This window comes from Hyla sarda, chromosome 3 (assembly GCF_029499605.1).
Source record: "Hyla sarda isolate aHylSar1 chromosome 3, aHylSar1.hap1, whole genome shotgun sequence".
Lineage (NCBI taxonomy): Eukaryota > Metazoa > Chordata > Amphibia > Anura > Hylidae > Hyla > Hyla sarda.
The window spans coordinates 300,295,954-300,321,357 of NC_079191.1; the positions used below are offsets into that span (position 1 = coordinate 300,295,954).

Genomic DNA, 25,404 nt, shown 5'->3' on the forward strand with positions numbered 1-25,404 from the left:
TTGTATGTTGAGACCTTAACTCTATGGAAACCTGGTAATTGGTTCTGAAGCCACCAAAATGTCATCCAAAAATAGGAAAAAGTGAGGATTAAAGAAAACTAAGTAGATAACTAATACAGATTAAAGCAAGTCCTTATATATAAGAGTAAGAAAGAGCTGCTGTAAATCACTGTCTATGTAAAGAAAGTTTCTTTTGGGTCCTGTGCAGTACAGTCAGTGTCTAAAAAAAAAAAAAAGTCAAATGGAGCCGCCCCCACCTGGTGCCCAAATAAGCAACTAATTGTGGCACAGGTAAAGAGTAGTACAGAACATGCAGTACCACCCTGTACTGTAGGGGGCACTCCCAGAGAGCCAGTCAGTGCATGCCCTTCAGTAATACAGGGGTTTTACCAGTAAAATGGCCAATGCAATTGGTCAGATCTTCCAGTCATTGACATGTTTCGCAGATCTGGACTGTCCGTAGCATTGTATGTTGAGTCTGGTTTCAAGTTAAAATAGCCCAGGAAAGACTATTGTATGTTGAAACTATTGTATGTTAAGGCCATTGTAAGTTTGAGGGATTGTACTTTTTTGAGTTTTATGACCCAATTACAGTGGTCCCTCAACATACAATGGTAATCAGTTCCAAATGAGCCATCGTTTGTGTAAACCATGGTTTTTGAGGGATCCGTGCAATGTAAAGAATAGGAAGTTGTACTCACTTGTCCCCGCCGCTCTGGACCGTCACCGCTCGTCACCGCTGCCCTGGATGTTGCGCTCCATCACTGTTGCCGCGTCCCTGTGATGTCCCCGCCACTCCGGAACATCTCTGCTGCCCGGGATCATCGCTCTCACGTTGCCGTCATCACGTCACTACGCACGCTGCTCCTATAGCATGACGGGACAGTGCGCGTGGCGACGTGATGACGACGATGGAGAGCGCCGGCAATGGAGGGGATCCTGAAGAGGATGTTCCGGAGCCCACGGGGCACCGTAAACTGCTATCCGGCGGCAGCTGAAGCAGTCAACGTTGCCGGAAAGCCGTTTATGCGATAACCCCGACATACAAAAGCATCGTATGTTGATGCTGCCTTAAACATGCGAGGGCCTTTGAGATGCCATCGCATGTTGAAATTATCGTATGTCGGGGCCATCGTAGGTCGGGAGGTCACTGTACACATTTTGTATTGGGCACAGCCCATTTTGGCCTTTAACCCCTTAACGACGCAAGATGTACATTTCAGTCTTTCGCCGGCACCCGCGATATAATGAGGGGTCACACTTTGACCCCGTGTCATATCGGGTTGGTCCTGGTGGCCATCAACGGCTGGGACCCGCAGCAAATACCAGACATCCCCGATTGCGGTGATGCCCGATATTAACCCTTCAGATCAAAGAAACCAAAACCATCCTGGCAGCTCAGTCGGGCTGTTTGGGACCACCACTACCTACCTACCTCCTGCGTGTCCGATCGCCGAATTACTGCTCCATGCCTGAGATCCAGGCAGGAGCAGTCATTCGGCGAGAACACTGATCAATGCCATGTTAATGCATGGCAGTGATCAGTGCAGGACATCAGTGTGTACAATGTTATAGCCCCCTATGGGGGCTATAACATTGCAAAAAAAAAAAAAAGTGAAAATAAAGTTTTAATAAATGTGATTTAACCCCTTCCCTAATAAGTTTGAATCACCCCCCCCCCCTTTTTCCCATAAAAAAGAAAAAAACTATGTAAATAAAAATTTTATATAAACAAACATATATAGTGTGTTTTTGGTCACTTTTCATACCATAACAAATTAATAAAAAGCAATCAGAAATTCTGATCCAAACATGGTACCAATAAAAACTTCACATCACGGTGCAAAAAAAAAAATGATATACATCCCCCTCATACATCCCCATATGCGGAAAAATAAAAAAGTTATAGCGGTCAGAAGAGGACATTTTTAAACGTATACATTTTCCTGCATGTAACATAGTAACAAAGGTTGAAAAAAGACCAGAGTCCATCAAGTTCAACCTATATCCCTAATGAGTCCCTACTGAGTTAATCCAGAGGAAGGCAAAATACTCTCATACTAGAGGTAAACATTCCTTCCCGACTCCAAATATGGCAATCAGAATAAATCCCTGGATCAACGTTCTGTCCCTATAAATCTAATATACATAAAAAAACAAAACAACATAGTCTCAAGGTGATAACAGGTGCTCAACCCCAAGTGCAATTGTTCACACATACAATGGGGTAGAGGACCCGCACCTATGGACCAGAGTGGGATTTCAATCCTGTGGTAAATATATACAATATTAGCTAATCCTCAAAACTGATGTAAAAATGAGACATTAGCCAGTATATCCTTATATGAAGGACACACCTGAGCCCGCACACCACGCCAAGGTTTCTCATGTAATGCGGGACCTATCCACTAACCTTTTTTGCCTCGCCAGATACATAGAACCAGGAACCAGATATACAGCAGCCTAATATACATAACCAGCAATGTTCTTACTCTCCAAAAATGCATCCAGACCCCTTTTTAAATTATTTTACAGAGTTCGCCATGACCACCTCCTTCGGGAGAGAATTCCACAGTCTCACTGCTCTTACAGTAAAGAACCCCCGTCTGTGCTGGTGTAGAAACCTTCTTTCTTCTAAACGTAGAGGATGTCCCCTTGTTAAAGATACAGTCCTGGGTATAAATAGATCATGGGAGAGATCTCTTTACTGCCCCCTGATATATTTATACACAGTTATTAGGTCTCCCCTAAACCTTTTTTCTAAACTAAATAACCTTAATTCTGATAATCTTTCTGGGTACTGTAGTCCTCCCATTCCCCGTATTACACTGGTTGCCCGTCTTTGAACCCTCTCCAGCTCCACTATATCTTTCTTGTACACTGGTGCTCAGTACTGTACACAGTATTCCATGTGTGGTCTGACTAGTGATTTGTACAGCGGTAGAATTATTTCCTTGTCGTGGGCATCTATGTAGTTATGATTTTTTCCAGAAGTATGACAAACTCAAACCTATATAAGTAGGGTATCATTTTAACCGTATGAACCTACAATATAAAGATAAGGTGTCATTTTTACCAAATAATGCAGTGCTTAGAAACAAAAGCCCCCAAAATCTACAAAATGGACCGGTATTCCTGCTGAAATCATTCACTGGGCACACCGTGCAAACCCCCCCATGCCGCAAATCTCCAGTCAATTCAGACAGTCGACTGACCAATCACTACCATGCTGGGCGTTAATAGGGGCGGTGATCGGGGCCGATGGGGGTCTCCTACCTTTGCCTGGCGGCGGTCCCCTCAGGAGCGGCAGCTGTTGACAGGAGCAGCAGGAGCGGTGTCTGCCGCAGCGGCGGTGCAGGCGGCAGGATACAGCAGGAGGTGAGGCCTGTTCACTTCCTGCTGTTGCTCAGCAACAACTCTCAGCATGCACAGCCAAAGGGCATGCTGGAAGTTGTAGTTTTGCTACAGCTGGAGTTCCAACTACAACTCCTAGCATGCCCTTTGGCAGTCTGTGCATGCTGGGGGTTGTAGTTTATGCAACAGCTGGAGGCACATTTTTTCTATGAAAGTGGGCCTCCCAGCATGCACGGACAGCCGAAGGGCATGCTAGGAGTAGTAGAGGTGTGCCTCCAGCTGTTGCAAAACTACAACTCTCAGTATGCCCTTTGGCTGTACATGCTGAGAGTTGTTGTTAAGCAACAGCAGGAGGTGAACAGGCTGTCAGTGCAGCTGTCAATGCGTGCTGAGAGTTGCAGTTTTGCAACAGCTGAAGGCACACTGGTTGTGAAATAGAGTTTGTGTCCCAACTCAGTGTTTCGCAACTAGTGTGCCTCCAGCTGTTGCAAAAATACAACTCCCAGCATGCACTGAGAGAGTGTACGTGCTGGGAGCTCTAGCTTTGCAACAGCTTGAGGCATACTGGTTTCAAAACACTGAGTTAAGTAACAAACTCTGTGTTTCGCAACCAATGTGCCTCCAGCTGTTGCATAGCTACAACTCCCAGCATGTATGGCATGTCAATGCATGCTGGGAGTTGTAGTTTTTACCCCCCCCCCCAATGTGAATGTACAGGCTACATTAACAAGGGCGGGGGTTTACAGCAAGTTTTCTGCTGCAAGTTTGAGATGTGGCAAATTTTCCGCTGCAGCTCAAACTCACTGTAAACCCCTGCCTGTGTGAATGTACCCTAAAAGCTCTACACTACGCTACACCTACACAAAATATAAAGTAAAACACTAGATATACATACCCTTACACAGTTTCCTCCCCCCCCCCCCCCCTAAAAATAAAAAAGCGTCTGGTATGGCACGGTTTCCAAAACGGAGCCTCCAGCTTTTGAAAAACAACAACTCCCAGCATTGCCGGACAGCCACTGACTGTCGAGGCATACTGGGAGTTTTACAACAGCTGAAGACACACCCTGTTTGGGAAACACTGCCGTAGGGTATTTTGGTGGCGGATGCAAATTCTCAATTTCGGCCTCAAATGCGCATGGCACTCTAGCTTTGGGGCCCTGTCGTCTTTCAAGGCAACAGTTAAGTGCCACATATGGGGTACTTCCGTACTCGGGAGAAATTGCGTTACAAATTTTGGGGGGCTTTTTCTCCTTTTACCCCTTATGAAAAGGTAAAGTTGGGGTCTACACCTGCATGTTAGTGTCAAAAAATGTAAAAGCTGGTGTTGTCCCATACTTTTAATTTTCACAAGCGGTAAAAGGAAAAAAAGACCTCCAAAATTTAACACAATTTCTTTTGCATATGGAAATAGCCCATATGTGGACCCAAAGTGCTCTGCGGGCGCACAACATGGCTCAGAAGTGAGAGCGCACCATGTACATTTGAGATCTAAATTCGGGATTTGCACAGGTGTGGCTGATTTTACAGTGGTTCTGACATAAACGCAAAACAATAAATACCCACATGTGACCCCATTTTGGAAACTACACGCCTCACATAACGTAACAAGGGGTATAGTGAGCCTTAACACCCCACAGGTGTTTGATGAATTTTCGTTTAAAGGGGTACTCCGGTGAAAACCTTTTTTTCTTTTAAATCAACTGGTGGCAGAAAGTTAAACATATTTGTAAATTACTTCTATTAAAAAATCTTAATCCTTCCAGTACTTATGAGCTGCTGAATGCTACAGAGGAAATTCCTTTCTTTTTGGACCACTGATGACATCACGAGCACAGTGCTTTCTGCTGACATCTCTGTCTATTTTAGCAACCATGCATAGCAGATGCATAGCATAAGTATGCTAAGGGCAGCATGGTGGCTCAGTGGTTAGCACTGCTGCCTTGCAGTCCTGGGGACTTGGGTTCAAATCCCACTAAGGACAACAATAAATTAAGCGTTATTATTATAATAACGTCAGCAGAGAGCACTGTGCTCGTGATGTCATCAGAGAGCTTTCCAAAAAGAAAAGAATTTCCTCTGTAGTATTCAGCAGCTAATAAGTACGGGAAGGATTAAGATTTTTTAATAGAAGTAATTTACAAATATGTTTAACTTTCTGCCACCAGTTGATTTAAAAGAAAAAAGGTTTGAACCGGAGTACCCCTTTAAATTGGATGTGAAAATAAATTTAAAAAAAATTTCACTAAAATGCTGGTGTTACCCTACATTTTTCATTTTCACAAGGGAAAATAGGAAAAAAGCCCCGCAAAATTTGTAGCCCCATTTCTTCTGAGTATGGAAATACTCCATATGTGGTTGTAAAGTGTTCTGCGGGCGAACTACAATGCTCAGAAGAGAAGGAGCGCCATTGAGCTTTTGGAGACAGAATGTGTCTGAAATTGAAGGCTTTGTGTGTTTACAAAGCCCCCATTGTGCCAGAACAGTGGACCCCCTTCCCCCCACATGTGACCCATTTTGGAAACTACACCCCTCACGGAATGTTATAAGGGGTGCAGTGAGCATTTACGCCCCACAGGTGATTTTTGGAACAGTGGTCTGTGAAAATGAAAATTTAGATTTTTTTTTCATTCGCACAGCCCACTGTTCCAAAGATCTGTCAAACACCAGTGGAGTGTAAATGCTCACTTCACCCCTTATTAAATTCTGTGAGGGGTATCGTTTCCAAAATGGGGTCATCAAATTTTTGAATTTTTCACCAAGAAATGATGCAAGGTTCAACGAACATTTACCACTAACATAAAGTAGAATATGTCACGAAAAAACAATCTCAAAATCAGAATGAAAAGTAAAAGCATTCGAGAGTTATTAATACTTAAAGGGGTATTCCAGGAATTTTTGTTTTGACTATGCTACAGGAGCTGTACAGTTAGTGTAGTTCATAATATAGTGTCTGTACCTGTGTATGACGGTTTTCTCACAATTCTTCTGTGATTTTCACCCCACTATTTATTTTTAACAGCATACAAAATGACTGTTGTCTTGGATTTTTCCCAGCTTGCAATGCGGCCGAGACCTGACTCACTAGTCAGCTGATGACAGGGAGTCTGTCTGCTTCAATGTGTGGAGGGATTAATCTGCAAGTTATGCAACAGCTGTAGGCACCCTGATTGAAAACCACAGGTCTTATGTTTCAATGGGTGGGGTGACTGATGTGTGGGAGGGAGGAAAAAGGAATTCTGGGATTTATATTGAAAGAAAGAAAAGTCAAACAGGAAATACAGGTTCACAAAAAGCTAGCCACAGTGTTATGGTAATCTCACAACATAGCCATTTTGCCACAAGACAAGCGCAGATCCTTCCTAAGCATGTTCATTACTGTCTGCCAGGTATGTACTAAAATCACCTTATGGTGGAGAACCCCTTTAAAGTGACAGTGGTCAGAGATGCAAAAAATGCTCTGGCCCTTAAGGTGAAAATGGGCTTGGTCCTTAAGGGGTTAACACCTCCAGACTACTTTCTAGTTTTAGTACTCTGAATGCTATCATGTTATAATTTTTCGCATCCTTAACTGTTTTGGTTAACCAAATTGGTCTTCTATTTGTAGCACATTTTTAAATGTTGTTCAGAAGATCTCCCATTTAGTTAGTGTTCTTTTATTGCTGAGGGTGAAGTCCCAATCTGTCACTTAATTGTTGAAAACTGAAGGCGAATTTTCCTAATGGTTGTGGGGGTCTGATAAGCTAAAATACCACCGGAGGATCCCCCCTACCTGCCTCTCGCTGCCGATCACGAAGGCACGGATGAAGCTAGATTTGGGGATTGCATTATACAATAAATGCAGTCTAATAATTGCATATAAAATTCCTTTATGGAAACTTAGTAAAGTAATAGAATAATAATTAAAAAAAAAGTTCAGAAAATTATATGTGAACCATCCCCTAATAAAAAAAATAAAAATCACCCTCCTTTTACCATTAAATCCCCCCCCCCCCACAAAAACACAATTAAAATAATAAACATTTTGATATTGCTGCGTGCGTAATTATCTAAACTATTAAAATAAAATGTATATGATCATGGTAAACCGTATAAGGTTAGAGTCACATGTAGCGAATACGCTTATTTCATTCTGCAGGAAATTGAATTGGCAATGGGAAATACACAGCATATATTACAACAGAGAGAAACACAAAGCTTTGTCGCCGTAGCTCTATGTGCAGTGAGGTTGGGAGGCGGGTCCAGCGTGCCAGCGTGACTGTGATGTGTAGGCCCACCTTCAAAACTCACTGCACGCAGGGCTGCCCGGAGGATTTCCTGCAGCATGAAATACACAGCGTAAAGGTTATGTTTGACCCTACCCTAAATGTAAAAAACACCAAATGTCCATCTTTTTTGGTTACATCATATATCAGAAATTTTCAAAAAGTCTCATCAAAACAGAAATGGTGCCAATGAAAACTACAGATCATGGTGCAAAAAAGGAGCCCTCATTCAGCACTATATACATAAAAAAAAGTTTTTATAGGGGGCAGTATAAAACAATTTTAGACATACTCAACTAGTAATAGAAATACTAGTTTTAATCACATTGACCAACAGAAAAAAGAGAACATGTAATTTATACCATAAAGTCCACAACGTAAAATAAACTCGCCCATGCAAAATTGAATTTTTGCTATCAATTTTCCCCTACAAATTATTATTGTTTTTTGTTTCTCTGTACATTTTATAGTAATATGAAAGATGTCATTACAAACTACAATTGGTTGCTCAAAAAACAAGCCCTTACATGGGTCTGTAGATGAAATAATAAGATTTATGGCTCTTAAAAGAAGAGAAATAAATGTAAAAGGCAGTGGCATTAAGGGATTATGTAAATAATTGCTGTAATTATGGAGATTGGAGATGTCAGTCGGCTTCACTCATGCACGATATTCGGTTCCTGTATGTAGCCAGACATCTTATAATCCATACATGGATGCCTATGAAGAAACACAATACACATCACGCCTCCTTCACTCGGCCTGAGAGCCTTGCAGGAGCTTTGTGCTCTGCTATAGAAGAGGCATGTGTATGGTCGAATTTTTCTCTATAGGCAGCCATGTGTTGATGATTTGTATGCAATCTGTATGCTTGGAACGAAGATGGAGCGGAAGTGGAGCTGGCTGATGTAAGAGAACGGGCTGCAGGGAAGCCTCAAGTAACTTCTCCATAATAGCTGCAATAATTTATTTAAAAACCTAATTAACACTATCTGTTTCCTATGAATGTTCTTCCCATCACAGATAATCATTTCCTAGATAATTTGACTAGCTAATAATTTTTTCTCAACATCCTCACACTAAAATTGTGAGACCAACATCCAGCATTTTAAATTATTTCAATGATTTAAAATTTGTAAAACTACTCAACTGTGCAGTTTTTTTTCCTGAAAATTTAAAAATTCTGGAAATATTAAAACGATGAAAAAAAATGAGATCGCTAGTCGCTGTACAAGGACGACCTGTTGTTATTTCTTGAAGACCTAAGAAAATCTATGAGTGATAGAGGTTATACTGTATTATGCCAATATCTTACTACTATTGACATGAAGGAAAGAGTTTGACTTTTAATGTTGAGAGTGTTAAAATAAGGAGAGCATTTTTTTATCGTAGAATCAAAATCCCAAGTTAACTTTTCAGCCTTCATAAATTAGATACCATTGAGTGGACTTTGAAAAAGAAATAAAAAATTTGGGATAAATTTCCGTATTCAATAACAGACAAAATCGTGTAAATAAGTAATCCTTTTATCTTAGTTTTCATGTGTTTTTTTTGTGCGACCATATGGATTAACCCCTTAAGGACTTAGCCCTTTTTCACCTTAAGGACTCGGACGTTTTTTGCAATTCTGACTACTGTCACTTTAAACATTAACTCTGGAATGCTTTTAGTTATCATTCTGATTCTGATATTGTTTTTTCGTGACATATTCTACTTTAACTTAGTGGTAAAATTTTGTGGTAACTTGCATTCTTTCTTGGTGAAAAATCCCCAAATTTGATGAAAAATTAGAAAATTTTGCATTTTTCTAACTTTAAAGCTCTCTGCTTGTAAGGAAAATGGATATTCCAAATATATATATTTTTTATTCACATTTCCAATATGTCTGCTTTATGTTTGCATCATAAAATTGACGTGTTTTTAACTTTTGGAAGACACCAGAGGGCTTCAAAGTTCAGCAGCAATTTTCCAATTTTTCACAAAATTTTGAAGCTCTCTTTTTTTCAGGGACCAGTTCAGGTTTGAAGTGGATTTGAAGGGTCTTCATATTAGAAATACCCCACAAATTACACCATTATAAAAACTACAACCCCCAAAGTATTCATAATGACATTCAGTCAGCGTTTTAACCCTTTAGGTGTTTCACAGGAATAGCAGCAAAGTGAAGGAGAACGTTCACAATCTTAATTTTTTACACTCTCATGTTCTTGTAGACCCAATTTTTGAATTTTTACAAGGGGTAAAAGGAGAAAATTTATACTTATACTTGTAGCCCAATTTCTCTCGAGTAAGGACATACATCATATGTCTATGTAAAGTGTTCGGCGGGCGCAGTAGAGGGCTCAGAAGCGAAGGAGCGACAAGGGGATTTTGCAGAGTACGTTTTTCTGAAATGGTTTTTGGGGGGCATGTTGCATTTAGGAAGTCCCTATGGTGCCAGAACAGCAAAAAAAAATAAAAACACATGGCATACCATTTTGTAAACTAGACCCCTTAAGGAACATAACAAGGCATAAAGGGAGCCTTAATACCCCACAGGTGTTTCACGACTTTTGCATACGTAAAAAATAAAAACATTTCACAAAAATGTTTCCCCCCAAATTTCACATTTTTGCAAGGGTTAATAGCAGAAAATACCCCCCAAACTTTGTAACCCCATCTCTTCTTAGTATGGAGGTACCCCATAAGTTGGCCTGAAGTGCACTACGGGCGAACTATAATGCTCATAAAAGAAGGAGTCATATTTGGCTTTTTGAGACCAAATTTTGCTCGGGGGAGCATGTCGCATTTAGGAAGCCCCTATGGTGCCAGGACAGCAAAAAAAAAAAACACATGGCATACCATTTTGGAAACTAGACCCCTCGGTGAACGTGACAAGGGGTTAAGTGAACCTTTATACCCCACAGGTGTTTCACGACTTTTGCATATGTAAAAAAAATATATATTTTTTCACCTAAAATGCTTGTTTTCCCAAAAATTTTACATTTTTAAAAAGGGTAAAAGCAGAAAATCCCCCCCCCCCCAAAATTTGTAACACAATTTCCCCCGAGTACGGTGATACCCCATATGTGACCCTAAACTGTTGCCTTGAAATACGACAGGGCTCCAAAGTGAGAGCGCCATGCGCATTTGAGGCCTAAATTAGGGGCTTGCATAGGGGTGGACATAGGGGTATTCTACGCCAGTGATTCCCAAACAGGGTGCCTCCAGCTGTTGTAAAACTCCCAGCATGCTTGGACAGTCAACTGCTGTCCGGCAATACTGGGAGTAGTTGTTTTGCAACAGCTGGAGGCTCCGATTTGGAAACAGTGGCGTACCAGACGTTTTTCATTTTTATTGGGGAGGGGGGCTGTGTAGGGGTATGTGTATATGTAGTGTTTTTTACATTTTATTTTATTTTGTGTTAGTTTAGTGTAGTGTTTTTAGGGTACAGTCGCACAAGTGAGGGTTCACAGTAGTTTCTCGCTGACAGTTTGAGCTGCGGCAGAAAATTTGCCGCAGCTCAAACTTGCAGTCGGATACAGCTGGAGGCACACCGGTCGTGAAACACTGAGTTAGGTAAAAAAAAAAACTGAGTTTCACAACTAGTGTGCCTTCAGCTGTTGCAAAACTACAACTCTCAGCAGTCACCGACAGCCAATAGGCATGCTGGGAGTTGTAGTTATGCAACCAGCAGATTCACCACTACAACTCCCAGCATGCACTTAAGCTGTTTGTGCAAGCTGGGAGTTGTAGTTATACAACAGCTGAAGGTACACTTTTCCATAGAAAAAATGTGTCTCCTGCTGTTGCATAACTACGGCTCCCAGCATGCCCTTTTTGCATGCTGGGAGCTGTTGCTAAGCAACAGCAGGAGGCTGTCACTCACCACCTGCTGCTGCTCCGCTGCAGGTCAGTCCCTCGCCGCAGCCGTCGCTCCTGGGGCCCCGATCCCAACAGGGACGCCGGGGATCGGGGTCCCCAGCACCCTGGGTCGTCTTCCCGCTCACGTCCTCCGGAAGAGGGGCGGAGCGGGTTGCGGGAGTGACACCCGCAGCAGGCGCCCTGATTGGTCGGCCGGTAAACCGGCCAACGAATCAGGGCGATCATGAGGTGGCACCAGTGCCACCTCACCTCTGCTGGCTATGGCTGTTCGGGGCCGTCATAGACGGCCCCGATCGGCCAGTAATTTCGGGTCACTGGAGACCCGATTGACCCGGAATCTCCGCAGATCGCTGGACTGAATTGTCCAGCGATCTGCGGCCATCGCCGACATGGGGGGGCATAATGACCCCCCTGGGCGATATGCCGGGATGCCTGCTGAACGATTTCAGCAGGCATCTGGCTCCGGTCCCCAACCGGCTAGCGGTAGGGACTGGAATTCCCACGGGCGTATCCATACGCCCTGCGTCCTTAAGGACTCGGAAAGCAGGGCGTATCCATACGCCCTGCGTCCTGAAGAGGTTAAACAGATTTGTGAACATGTGCTGCACACTTCCCCACCCCCTCAGCCCAACCCTATATAAGTAGTAGTTAGCTACTCCTGGGCCATTTCTTTCCTAGCAGCCTCCCAGTCTGACTGGGAGAGCATGGTAAGTGAGCTATTACACCTTGTTCACACTGGTGTGGTGCTGTGCGGTGTCCGTTGCTGTCGTGGCGCCGTGTCTGCGTGGGGGGGTGCGGCCCATAGACTGGTTTGAGTAGCATTGGGGCCGCTCTGCCGGTGGGTCGTTCCCCCCCCCTGTGGGCATTGGTGTCGCGGAGCCGCCCGGTGCTGCGCCATTTTATGCTATGGACGTTAGGGACCCACTCTGGATAGGTGGCCTTGACGTGGCGAGTGGGCTTGTACTTTTTGATCAAAAATGTATACTAACAACCTGTTAGTTTTTGATATTATGCTGAGAAGCAAGCAGATCATTATACAAGATTGTAGATGTGCACCATGTCTGTTTTTCTACCCGAATTCAGATTTGTAAATTACTTTGATTTAAAAATCTTAACCCTTCCAGTACTTATCAGCTCATTTATGCTCCACAGTAAGTTCTTTTATTTTAAATTTATTTTCTGTCTAACCACAGTTCTCTTTGTTTCCTGATACGGACAGAGGTGTCAGCAGAGAGCAATGCGGTCAGACAGTAAATAAATTTAAAGTACTGGATAAGTTCTGGAAAGATTTTTAATTAGAAGAAATTGACAAATCTGTTTAACTTTCTGGCACCAGTTGATTTAAAAAGTTTTCACCTGAGTACCCCTTTAAAAAGGCAGTATTTAGAAGAATTAGATCTGCTTTCAATTTCTTTGAGGTAAACCCCCACCAAAAAAAAATAAAAAATCTAAATAAACAAAAACTAGAAATAAATGAGATTACTTATGCATCTCAAAAAGGAAGGGTAGTTTGTCTTTTCTAAACAACAGAATATATTTTATGGCGGTACAAAATAGTTGGCTGGCTAGTAGTCAGGTGAATGTTTAATGTTTTTATTTTTATTTATTTATTTATTTATTTGTTAACCAAAGCCCTAGGGGGACATAAAAATTATTTTTCATCTTCTTGAAACAAAACAACTTGAAGGGAAGACATGGAAAATAGTAAAACATGGGGTGAACTAAGAAATTAGAGGAGTATTAGAATTTGGCATAATATTAATATGGGAGAAATGGAAAAATGCTGTTTGAGAAGCCTAGATCAGGTAAATGCTCCAAAAGTCTCCGGTTTGTTAACCCCTTAATGACGCAGGACGTATATTTACATCCTGCGCCGTCTCCCGCATCACATCGCGTCGGTCCACAGCGCATCGGGACCCGCGGCTAATACCACACATCGACGATCGCGGCAATGTGTGGTATTAACCCTAAAGTGAAAGTGAAACTATCCCGGCTAGTCAGTCGGGCTGTTCGGTACCGCCGCGGTGAAATCGCGGCGTCCCGAACAGCTTACAGGACACCGGGAGGGCCCTTACCTGCCTCCTCGGTGTCCGATCGACGAATGACTGCTCCGTGCCTGAGATCCAGGTGGGAGCAGTTAAGCGCCGATAACACTGATCACAGGCGTGTTAATACACGCCTGTGATCTGTGTAAAAGATCAGTGTGTGCAGTGTTATAGGTCCCTATGGGACCTATAACACTGCAAAAAAAAAAGTTAAAAAAAAGTGTTAATAAAGGTCATTTAACCCCTTATAAAACCCCTAATAAAAGTTTGAATCACCTCTCTTTTCCCATAAAAAAATAAAACCGTGTAAATAAAAAAAATAAATGAACATATGTGGTATCGCCGTGTGCGTAAATGTCCGAACTATAAAAATATATCATTAATTAACTGCACGGTCAATGGCGTATGCGCAAAAAAATTCCAAAGTCCAAAAAAGCGTATTTTTGGTAACTTTTTATACCATTAAAAAATGAATAAAAAGTGATCAAAAAGTCTGATCTAAACAAATCGTACTGATAAAAACTAAAGATCACGGCGCAAAAAATGAGTCCTCATACCGCCCTGTAAGTGGAAAATTAAAAAAGTTATAGGGGGTCAGAAGATGACATTTTTAAACCTATAAATTTTCCTGCATGTAGTTATGATTTTTTTCCAGAAGTACGACAAAATCAAACCTATATAAGTAGGGTATCATTTTAACCGTATGGACCTACAGAATAAAGATAAGGTGTCATTTTTACCGAAAAATTTACTACGTAGAAACGGAAGCCCCCAAAATTTACAAACAGCGTTTTTTTTCAATTTTGTCGCACAATGATTTTTTTTCCATTTCACCGTCGATTTTTGGGCAAAATGACTGACGTCATTACAAAGTAGAATTGGTGGCGCAAAAAATAAGCAATCATATAGATTTTTAGGTGCAAAATTGAAAGTTATCATTTTTTAAAGGAAAGGAGCAAAAAACGAAAGTGCAAAAACTGAAAACCCCCGGTCCTTAAGGGGTTAACATTGGTAGGTTTCCAGTTAATCAGAAAAGATTGAAGAGGTAAGAGCTTCATGATCAAGATGTTGAAGGCAAAAAGTATGATCTATGAATTTAATACTTTTGAATCTAAGGGCTTGAATTCCATTTGTGAACTATTTGGTTTTCTGTGATGGGGTTGGCTTTGGACCACCACTCTCCGTGGATGATAAACTAGGTCGGAGGGTGTTGGTCTAGACCCAATCCTGTAACTACTGTCACTTTTGAGTCTGTTGAGGTCTTCACATTTCAATTCTTATTTTTCCTTATACATATATTACCGTATATACTCGAGTATAAGCCGAGTTTTTCAGCACGATTTTTCGTGCTGAAAACACCCCCCTCGGCTTATACTCGAGTGAACTCCCGCACCCGCAGTGGTCTTCAACCTGCGGACTTCCAGAGGTTTCAAAACTACAACTCCCAACAAGCCAGGGCAGCCATCGGCTGTCCGGGCTTGCTGGGAGTTGTAGTTTTGAAACCTCCGGAGGTCCGCAGGTTGAAGACCACTGCGGCCTTCAACATCATCCAGCCCCCTCTCACCCCCTTTAGTTCTGAGTACTCACCTCCGCTCGGCGCTGGTCCGGTCCTGCAGGGCTGTCCGGTAAGGAGGTGGTCCGGTGAGGAGGTGGTCCGGGCTGCTATCTTCACCGGGGAGGCCTCTTCTAAGCGCTTCGGGCCCGGCCTCAGAATAGTCACGTTGCCTTGACAACGACGCAGATACGTCGTTGTCAAGGCAACGGCTCTATTCCGGGCCGGAAGCGCGGAGAAGAGGCGCCCCCGGTGAAGATAGCAGCCCGGACCACCTCCTCACCGGACCACCTCCTTACCGGACAGCCCTGCAGGACCGGACCAGCGCCGAGCGGAGGTGAGTACTCAGAACTAAAGGGGGTGAGAGGGGGCTGGATGATGTTGAAGGCCGCAGTGGTCTTCAACCTGCGGACCTCCGGAGGTTTCAAAACTACAACTCCCAGCAAGCCCGGACAGCCGATGGCTGCCCGGGCTTGCTGGGAGTTGTAGTTTTGAAACCTCTGGCGGTCCGCATGTTGAAGGCCGCAGTGGTCTTCAACCTGCGGACCTCCGGAGGTTTCAAAACTACAACTCCCAGCAAGCCCGGACAGCCGATGGCTGCCCGGGCTTGCTGGGAGTTGTAGTTTTGAAACCTCTGGAGGTCCGCAGGTTGAAGACCACTGAGGGCGAATGATGAGAAGAGGATGATGAAGGGGGGGGGGGGTGTGGGGATGATGAAGGGGGGTGGGGATGATGAAGGGGGGGGGGGGTGTGGGATGATTACAAGGGGATGATGAAGGGGGGATGTGTGGGATGATAAGGGGATGTGTGGGATGATGACAAGGGGATGATGAAGGGGGGATGTGTGGGATGATGACAAGGGGATGATGAAGGGGGGATGTGTGGGATAAGGGGATGTGTGGGATGATGACAAGGGGATGATGAAGGGGGGATGTGTGGGATAAGGGGATGTGTGGGATGATGACAAGGGGATGATGAAGGGGGGATGTGTGGGATGATGACAAGGGGATGATGAAGGGGGGATGTGTGGGATGATAAGGGGATGTGTGGGATGATGACAAGGGGATGATGAAGGGGGGATGTGTGGGATGATGACAAGGGGATGATGAGGATGTTAATGACGGGTCTGGATGATGACAGGGGGGGATGAGGTATTTCCCACCCTAGGCTTATACTCGAGTCAATAACTTTTCCTGGGATTTTGGGTTGAAATTAGGGGTCTCGGCTTATACTCGGGTCGGCTTATACTCGAGTATATACGGTAATCCCTTATTAATCTATCATTCATTTATTTTTATCTTTTTCTTTTTTTATTTTCACCTCTATTTTTCAAATTTTTTTAGTTAATTTTTATATTTTAATTTTTTAATATTTATTTTAAATTCAATTTTTATTTTCATCTTTATTTATTTTTATTTTATTTTCTATTCATTTCCTGCAATCCACTTTTTATAATACCAATAATAATATTCCTATTATTCATTTATACATTTTTTTGATATCAGCTATTCTATTACATTTTTCTGACCATTAATACATTTAATCTTTCATACATGATGTTATTTAATTCTTAATTATAAATTCCCATGTGAGAAATAGTGGGAATTTTTCGTACCCTAATTACACTTTCTTCAAGTCCGAAGGCAGCACAGAAGGGATATTCCAAGTCTCACAGACTTCTCCATAGGACCACCCACAGACTAATTAACAACAATTAGCAATTTAACATAATTACATCATAACAGGCTAGCATAGCATAAATGTGATCTGGAACCCAGACATAATGTGTAATAACAAAGACCAACTACTGCATATAAAATTTTTATTTGGGAGGGTATGTGTGCGGCCTTCGGACTCGAAGAAAGTATAATTACGGTAAGAAAAATTCCCACTTTCTTCTTTGTCCTCTCGGCAGCACAGAAGGGATTTATCAACGATTTTAAAGGGGGAGATTACCGTATATACTCGAGTATAAGCCAACCCGAATAGAAGCAGAGGCCCCTAATTTCACCCCAAAAACCCAGGAAAAGTTATTTACTCGAGTATAAGCCTAGGGTGGGAAATACATCATCCCCCCCCCCCCCCCCCGTCATCATCCAGACCCCCGTCATTAACACCCTCGTCATCATCCCCCCCCTTCATCATTACCCTGTCATCATCCCCCCCCTTCATCATTACCCTGTCATCATCCCCCCCCTTCATCATCATTACCCTGTCGTCGTCCACCCTTCATCATCATTACCCTGTCGTCGTCCACCCTTCATCATCATTACCCTGTCGTCGTCCACCCTTCATCATCATTACCCTGTCGTCGTCCACCCTTCATCATCATTACCCTGTCGTCGTCCACCCTTCATCATCATTACCCTGTCGTCGTCCACCCTTCATCATCATTACCCTGTCGTCGTCCACCCTTCATCATCATTACCCTGTCGTCGTCCCCCCTTCATCATCATTACCGTCGTCGTCCCCCCTTCATCATCATTACCCTGTCGTCGTCCCCCCTTCATCATCATTACCCTGTCGTCGTCCCCCCTTCATCATCATTACCCTGTCGTCGTCCCCCCTTCATCATCATTACCCTGTCGTCGTCCCCCCTTCATCATCATTACCCTGTCGTCGTCGTCCCCTTCATCATCATTACCCTGTCGTCGTCCCCCCCTTCATCATCATTACCCTGTCGTCGTCCCCCCCTTCATCATCATTACCCTGTCGTCGTCCCCCCCTTCATCATCATTACCCTGTCGTCGTCCCCCCCTTCATCATCATTACCCTGTCGTCATTACCCCCCCTTCATCATCATTACCCTGTCGTCATCCCCCCCTTCATCATCATTACCCTGTCGTCATCCCCCCCTTCATCATCATTACCCTGTCGTCATTACCCCCCCTTCATCATCATTACCCTGTCGTCATTACCCCCCCTTCATCATCATTACCCTGTCGTCATCCCCCCCCTTCATCATCATTACCCTGTCGTCATCCCCCCCTTCATCATCATTACCCTGCCATCGGCTGTCCGGGCATGCTGGGAGTTGTAGTTTTGAAACATCTGGAGGTCCGCAGCTTTAGGACCACTGCCCGGGCCTTCGTCATCATCCAGACGTAGAATGTGTCTTCCAAGGATGTGGAGGTTCTTTACCTTTTAGAACATACGCTTCTGAGATAGATAATCCTATCCATTGTGCTAACATATCTTTATAGGCTTTCATTCCTTTTCTTGGTCCGGAAAATAGGATGAATAAATTCTCATCTTTACGGAATTCTTGTACCCTCTGCATATAACAAGATCTTTTTAAATCCAGCAAATGAAAACAAACTTCTTCTGATACGGGGTTTGAATAAAATTCCGGGAGGATTGATTCCCTATTAATATTGTTGGTAGGACGGAAACTTTAGGATGGAAAGAATGCACTGTTTGGGGTTTCACCCCATCCAGCAGAATTTTCAAATACCGTTCCCTTGAGGATAACGCCTGTAATTCGCCAACTCTTTTAGTGCAAGTGATGGTCGTAAGAAAGAGGACTTTATAAGACAACCAATTCAGTTCAATTTCTGCAAGTGGTTCAAAAGGAGGCAAGGTCAGCCTATTCAATACTGGCGATAAATCTCAGATGGGAATAGGAGCACACACGCACTGATGGTCTTAATTTCTTTAAGGCTTTGAAGAATCTTAAATGAGTCGATTCCCAGCAAAAATTCCATCTGAAAGGGCGTGGATCTTGGTCATATGCACCTTAAGAGTATTTACTTTCAGGCTCTTTTCATATCCTTGTTGTAGGAATAGAAGAACAGAATTTACGGACATGGACAATTTATTTTCTTGAAGCCACGAGGAAAATTTCTTCCAGATTTTATTATAAACAGTATTAGTAGATTGTTTTCTGGACGAAAGCAAGATGGAAACCACTTCTTTTGATAAACCTTTTTGCCTTAAAGGGGTACTCCGCCCCTAGACATCTTATCCCCTATCGAAAGGATAGGGGATAAGATGTCAGATCGCCGGGGTCCCGCCGCTGGGGACCCCCGGGATCTCGGCTGCAGGACCCACCTGTTGCGGCTTCCGGCAGCGTTGGAGGCTCTCATCCTAACGCCTCACGACCACGGTGACGTGAGATTGTCACGTCATGACTCTGCCCCCGTGTGATGTCACCCCCCGCCCCTCAATGCAAGTCTCCCATAGACTTGCATTGAGGGGGCAGGGCATGACGTCACACGGGGGCGAAGTCATGACGTCACAATCTCACGTCACCGTGGTCATGAGGCGTTAGGATGAGAGCCTCCTGAGCTGCCAGAAGCCGCAACAGGTGGGTCCTGCAGCCGAGATCCCGGGGGTCCCCAGCGGCGGGACCCCCGCGATCTGACATCTTATCCTCTATCCTTTCGATAGGGGATAAGATGTCTAGGGGCGGAGTATCTCTTTAACCCCTTAAGGACTGAGCCCTTTTTCACCTTAAGGATGCAGCCCATTTTTGCAATTCTGACCACTATCATTTTATGCATTAATAACTTTGGGATGATTTTACCGATTATTCTGATTCTGAGATTGTCTTTTCGTGACATATTCTACTTTAACACAGTGGTAATTTTTTGTCGTTACTTGCATCCTTTCTTGATGAAAAAGTTCAGCATCAATTTTCCAATTTTTAAAAAATTTTTCAAAATGTAAATTTTTCAGGGACCAGTTCAGTTTTGAAGTGGATTTGAGGGGTCTTCATATTATAAATACCCCATACATGACCCCATTATAAAAACTGCACCCCCTAAAGTATTCAAAATGACATTCAGAAAGTGTGTTAACCCTTTAGGTGTTTCATAGGAATAGCAGCAAAATGAAGGAGAAAATTCAAAATCTTCCTTTTTTTACACTCTCATGTTCTTGTAGACCCAGTTTTTGAAATTTTACAAGGGGTGAAAGGAGAAAAAGCCCCCCAAAATTTGTAACCCAATCTCTCTCGAGTAAGGAAATACCTCATAGGTGGAGGTTAAGTGCTCTGTGGATGCACTACAAGGCTCAGAAGGGAAGGAGCGACAATGGGATTTTGGAGAGTAAGTTTTTCTGAATTGGTTTTTGGGGCGGCATGTCACATTTAGGAAGCCCCTATGGTGCCAGAACAGAAAACAACATGGCATACTATTTTGGAAACTACACCCCTCAAGGAATGTAACAAGGGGTCCAGTGAGCCTTAACACCTCACAGGTGTTAGACTAATTTTTGTTAAAGTCGAATGTGTAAATACATTTTTTCTTCACTAATAAATGCTTGTTTTCCCCCAAATTTGACATTTTGGCAAGGGGTTATAGGAGAAAATGCCACCCAAAATTTATAACCCCATCTCTTCTGAGTATGGAAATACCCCATGTGTGGACATAAAATGCACTGCTGGTGCACTACAATGCTCAGAAGAGAAGAAGTCACATTTGGCTTTTGGAAAGCAAATTTTGCTGAAATGGTTTTTGGGGGGCATGTCGCATTTAGGAAGCCCCCATGTTGCCAGAACAGCAAAAAAAAAAAAAAACACATAGCATACGATTTTGGAAACTACACCCCTCAAGGAATGTAACAAGGGGTACAACGAGCCTTAACATCCCACAGGTGTTTGACAAATTTCCGCTAAAGTTGGACAGGAAAATTTAAAATTAGATTTTTTTTTTCCACTAAAATTCTGATGTTACCCCAAATTTTTAATTTTCTCAAGGGGTAATTGAAGAAAAAGCCCCCCAAAATGTGTAACCCCATTTCTTCTAAGTATGGAAGTACCCCATATGTGGATGTAAAGTTCTCTGCGGGCGAACTAGAATGTTCAGAAGAGAAGGAGCTCCATTGAGCGTTTGGTGAGAGAATTTGGTTGGAATAGAAGTCGGGAGCCATGTGCATTTACAAAGCCCCCCGTGGTGCCAGAACAGTGGACCCCCCACATGTGACCCCATTTTTTGAAACTACACCCCTCACAGAATTTAATAAGGGGTGCAGTGAACATTTACACCCCACTGGTGTTTGACAGATCTTTGTAACAGCGGGCTGTGGAAATGAATAATTTTGACAGATTTTTGGAACAGTGGTCCGTAAAAATGACAGACACCTGTGGGGTGTAAATTCTCACTGTACCCCTAATTACATTACGTGAGGGGTGTAGTTTCCAAAATGGGGTCACGTGTTCTGGCACTATGGGGACATTATAAACACACATGGCCTTCAATTTTGGACACATTCGCTCTCCAGAAGCCCAATGGCACTCCTTCTCTTCTGAGTATTGTAGTGCACCCGCTGAGCACTTTACATCCACATATGGGGTATGTCCTTACTCAGAAGAAATGGGGCTACAAATTTTGGGGAGCTTTTTCCTATTCTCCCTTGTGAAAATGAAAAATGTAGGGTAACACCAGCATTTTAGTGAAACATTTTTTTTTTTTTTTCATTTTCACATCCAACTTTATGTGGATGTTAAGGCTCACTATACCCCTTGTTACATTCCATGAGGTGTGTAGTTTCCAAAATGTGGTCACATGTGGGTATTTATTGTTTTGCGTTTATATCAGAACTGCTGTAAAATCAGCCACCCCAGTGCAAATCACCGATTTAGACCTCAAATGTACATGTGCGCTCTCACTCCTGAGCATTGTTGTGCGCTTGCAGAACATTTTACACCCACATATGGGGTATTTCCGTATTCAAGAGAAATTGCGTTACAAATTTTGGGGGTCTTTTTTTTCCTTTTACCTCTTGTGAAAATATAAAGTATGGGACAACACCAGCATGTTAGTGTAAAAATTATTTTTTTTTACACTAACATGCTGGTGTAAACCCCAACTTTACCTTTTCATAAGGGGTAAAAGGAGAAAAAGCCCCCCAAAATTTGTAACGCAATTTCTCCCGAGTACGGAGATACCCTATATGTGGCCCTAAACTGTTTCCTTGAAATACGATAGGGCTCTGAAGTGAGAGATGGACATGCACATTTGAGGCCTAAATTGGGGATTTGAATCTGCCACAAAAATACCCCACGGCAGTGTTTCCCAAACAGGGTGTCTCCAGCTGTTGCAAAACTCCCAGCATGCCTGGACAGTCAGTGGCTGTCCGGCAATACTGGGAGTTGTTGTTTTTCAACAGCTGGAGGCTCTGTTTTAGAAACAGTGCCGTACAAGACTTTTTTTTTTTTATTGGGGGAGGGGGGTGGTGGGGACTGTGTAAGGGTATGAGTATATGTAGTGTTTTACTCTTTATTTTGTGTTGTGCAGTGTTTTTAGGATACATTCACACGGTCGGGTTTACAATGAGTTTCTCACTGGGAGTTTGCGCTGTGATGTAAAATTTGCCGCATCTCAAACTTGCAGCAGAAAACTTGATGAAAACCCACCCGTGTGAATGTACCCTGTACATTCACATGGGGGGGGGAAAACCTCCAGCTGTTGCAAAACTACAATTCCCTGCATGCACTGACAGACCATACATGCTGGGATTTGTAGTTATGCAACAGCTGGAGGCACATTGGTTGCGAAACACAGTGTGCCTCTAGCTGTTGCAAAACTATAACCCCCAGCATGTTCAGTCTCTCAGTGCATGCTAGGAGTTGTATTTTTGCAACAGCTGGAGGCACACTGGTTGCGAAACACTGAGTTAGGTAACAAACTCTATTTCACAACCAATGTGTCTCCAGCTGTTGCAAAACTGCAACAATCAGCATGCATTGACAGTCGAAGGGCATGCTGAGAGTTGTAGTTTTGCAACAGCTGGAGGCACACTGCTACAACTCCCAGAAATGCCCTTTGGTAGTCTGTGCATGCTGGGAGTGTTAGTTAAGCAACAGTGAATGAACACTTTTTCATAGAAAAAACATGCCTCCAGCTGTTGCAAAACTACAACCCCCAGCATGCCCTTTGACTTTGCATGCTGTGAGTTGTTGCCTAGCAACAGTAGGAGGTGAACAGGCCTCACCTCCTGCTGTATCCTGCCACAGGGACCATCGCCACTTCTGTATCCTGCTGCCGGGACCGATCCAGCTGCTCCTGTTGCCGTCACAGATCGTGAGGGTACCCCCGCCGGACCAGGGTAAGGTAGGAGACCCCCGTCGGCGCAGATCTCTGCTCAGATCGCCGTCCTGATCACCGCCCAGCAGGTCCGTGATTGGTCAGTTGTTCCAACCAATCAATTACGTGATCGTGAGGCGGTACCCGTGCCACCTCACTCGTGCTGGGTATGGGTGAATGGGGCTGTCTCAAACAGCCCCATTCACCCTTTTTTTCCGGGTCACCAGAGAGCCGATTGACCCGGAATAGCGAAAAATCACAGGTCTGAATTGCGATTTGCCGCGATCTCCGACATGGGGGGGTGGGGGGTGGATGTCTCAGGACACATGGGGTGTCTCAGGACCGCAGACATCGGGGGGTATCAGCAGTCATCCCGTTCCGATCACAGTGTCCGGAGACGCGGTGATCCAGGAAAGCTGTGCCGTAAATGTACGGCGCTGTGCCCTAAGTACTTCTAAGCAGCGCCGTACATTTACGGTCCATTTCCTTAAGGGATTAATCTGTCCCCTTCAGATGGCATGCTGTGAGATGTAACTTGTTGACTTGTGGATGAAAAAACCCTTTCTGCAACAGGAGATCCGGATACAGAGGTAGGTTCCAATATTTGCGCTTTGAATGTTTATATAATGCCGGAAACCATGCCTTTCGGGGCCAGAATGGGGCTATTTCAATGGCTTCTGGATTGTCCGTTCTCAACTTTGACAGAACCTGAGGAATTGGAGACAGTGGGGGAAAGAGGTAAACAAATTTCTGTTACCAGCTCAGAGTGAATGCATCCAGAACCTGGGGTTTGTCTGATTTTTTTTTTCAGGGAGCAAAATCTTTCTAGCTTCCTGTTCTCCCTTGGGGACCCCCATTTTATACTATCCTGCAGAAGTATTTGGGGTTTAACTCCCATTTGGACGGGGATAGCATCTCCCGGCTGAGAAGATTTGCCGCTGTATTGTCGCATCTCTTTATATGGACTGCCGTCAGGCTGTGAATGACAGGTTCGGCCCACGCCATAATTTGGCTGCAGATCGATTGTAGTGGTCGACTCTTGAGTTTCTCCTTCCTTGTTTATATAATATGCGGATGTCGCATTGTTGGTTTGGATCAATATCGACTTCTGATACAAAAACGCTTCGAGCCAACTGGATAGCTTTCAGCTCTCAAAAATTGGAGGACTTCTCTGCAATTTCCAGTGGCCACTGCCCTTGAATCCAATGAGTGCCCAGGTGTGCACTCCACCCCGAATGAGAGGTTAGGAAATAGGAATTTGTAAGAGGAAATTTTTCCCTTTGTTCAAATTCTGTTTGTTCGTCCACCACCATATACCCACTGGGTATTTGCTGATAACGTCATACAAGCTTCTAGAGACGTTTGTTGTTTATCCCATGTAATTAGGATTTCCATCTGCAGACTCCTGATGTGGGCTTTTGACCAGGGGACTGCATCTATGGTCACTGTGAGGAGACCAAATGTGCTCATGGCTGACCTGATAGAGATCTTTGGTGTGGATATCACATGACGAATCTTCTGAAGAATCTGTAATATCTTGTATTCTGGTAGAAAGACCTTCATCTGGAGAGAATCTATGATTAGGCCTAGAAATTGAATTCTTTTAGTCGGGTTTAACTCAGATTTTTGAAGGTTTACAACAAAACCGACTCCTGAAGAAGATTCAGAGCAAGATCCAGGTGTGTTCTTAGGATTTCTGACATTGGAGCGACAAACAACCAGTCTAAATAAGGAATTATTTTTAGACCTTTTAGCCTTAGAGCGGCGACCAAGACTATGACGACTTTTGTAAAGATTCTTGGCGCTGGGGATAACCCGAAAGGGAGAGCTTTGAATTGAAAATGTAGAAGTTGTCGATATCTGAACTGCTACTCTGAGAAATTTCCGTGATAATAAATGGATTAGAATGTCTAAATATGCATCTCTCAAGTCCACAGATGCCATTACTTCTGCAGGTTGAAGGATGCTCAGAACAGATCTTCCAGTATCCATCTTGAACCTTTGTTTTTTTAGAAGACGATTGAGAAACCTTAGATCTATAATAAGTCTTCATGTTTTGTCGAGCTTTGGTACAGGGTAATAAATGCCTGCGAATTCTTCTTCTGGAGGTACTTTTTCTATTGCTCCTTTATGTATGAATTCTTCTAGAAGCAATAGAATGCGAGAACCAATTATTTACAAAAAATCTTTGTCTTGGAGGGTGTAAAAATTCGAGAGAATATCCTTCCTTTATAATTTTTAACATCCATGAGTCGGAAGTGATGTTTTGTCAGACGGAGAAAAAATACTGAAGCCATG

The 25,404-nt window shown here is 43.4% G+C and overlaps 1 protein-coding gene across 1 annotated transcript in view; it reads left to right on the forward strand.

Moving 5' to 3' along the window:
- Positions 1 to 25,404, forward strand: part of RNASET2 (ribonuclease T2) — a 262,828-nt gene that overhangs the window by 40,277 nt on the left and 197,147 nt on the right. The window lies entirely within an intron of this gene.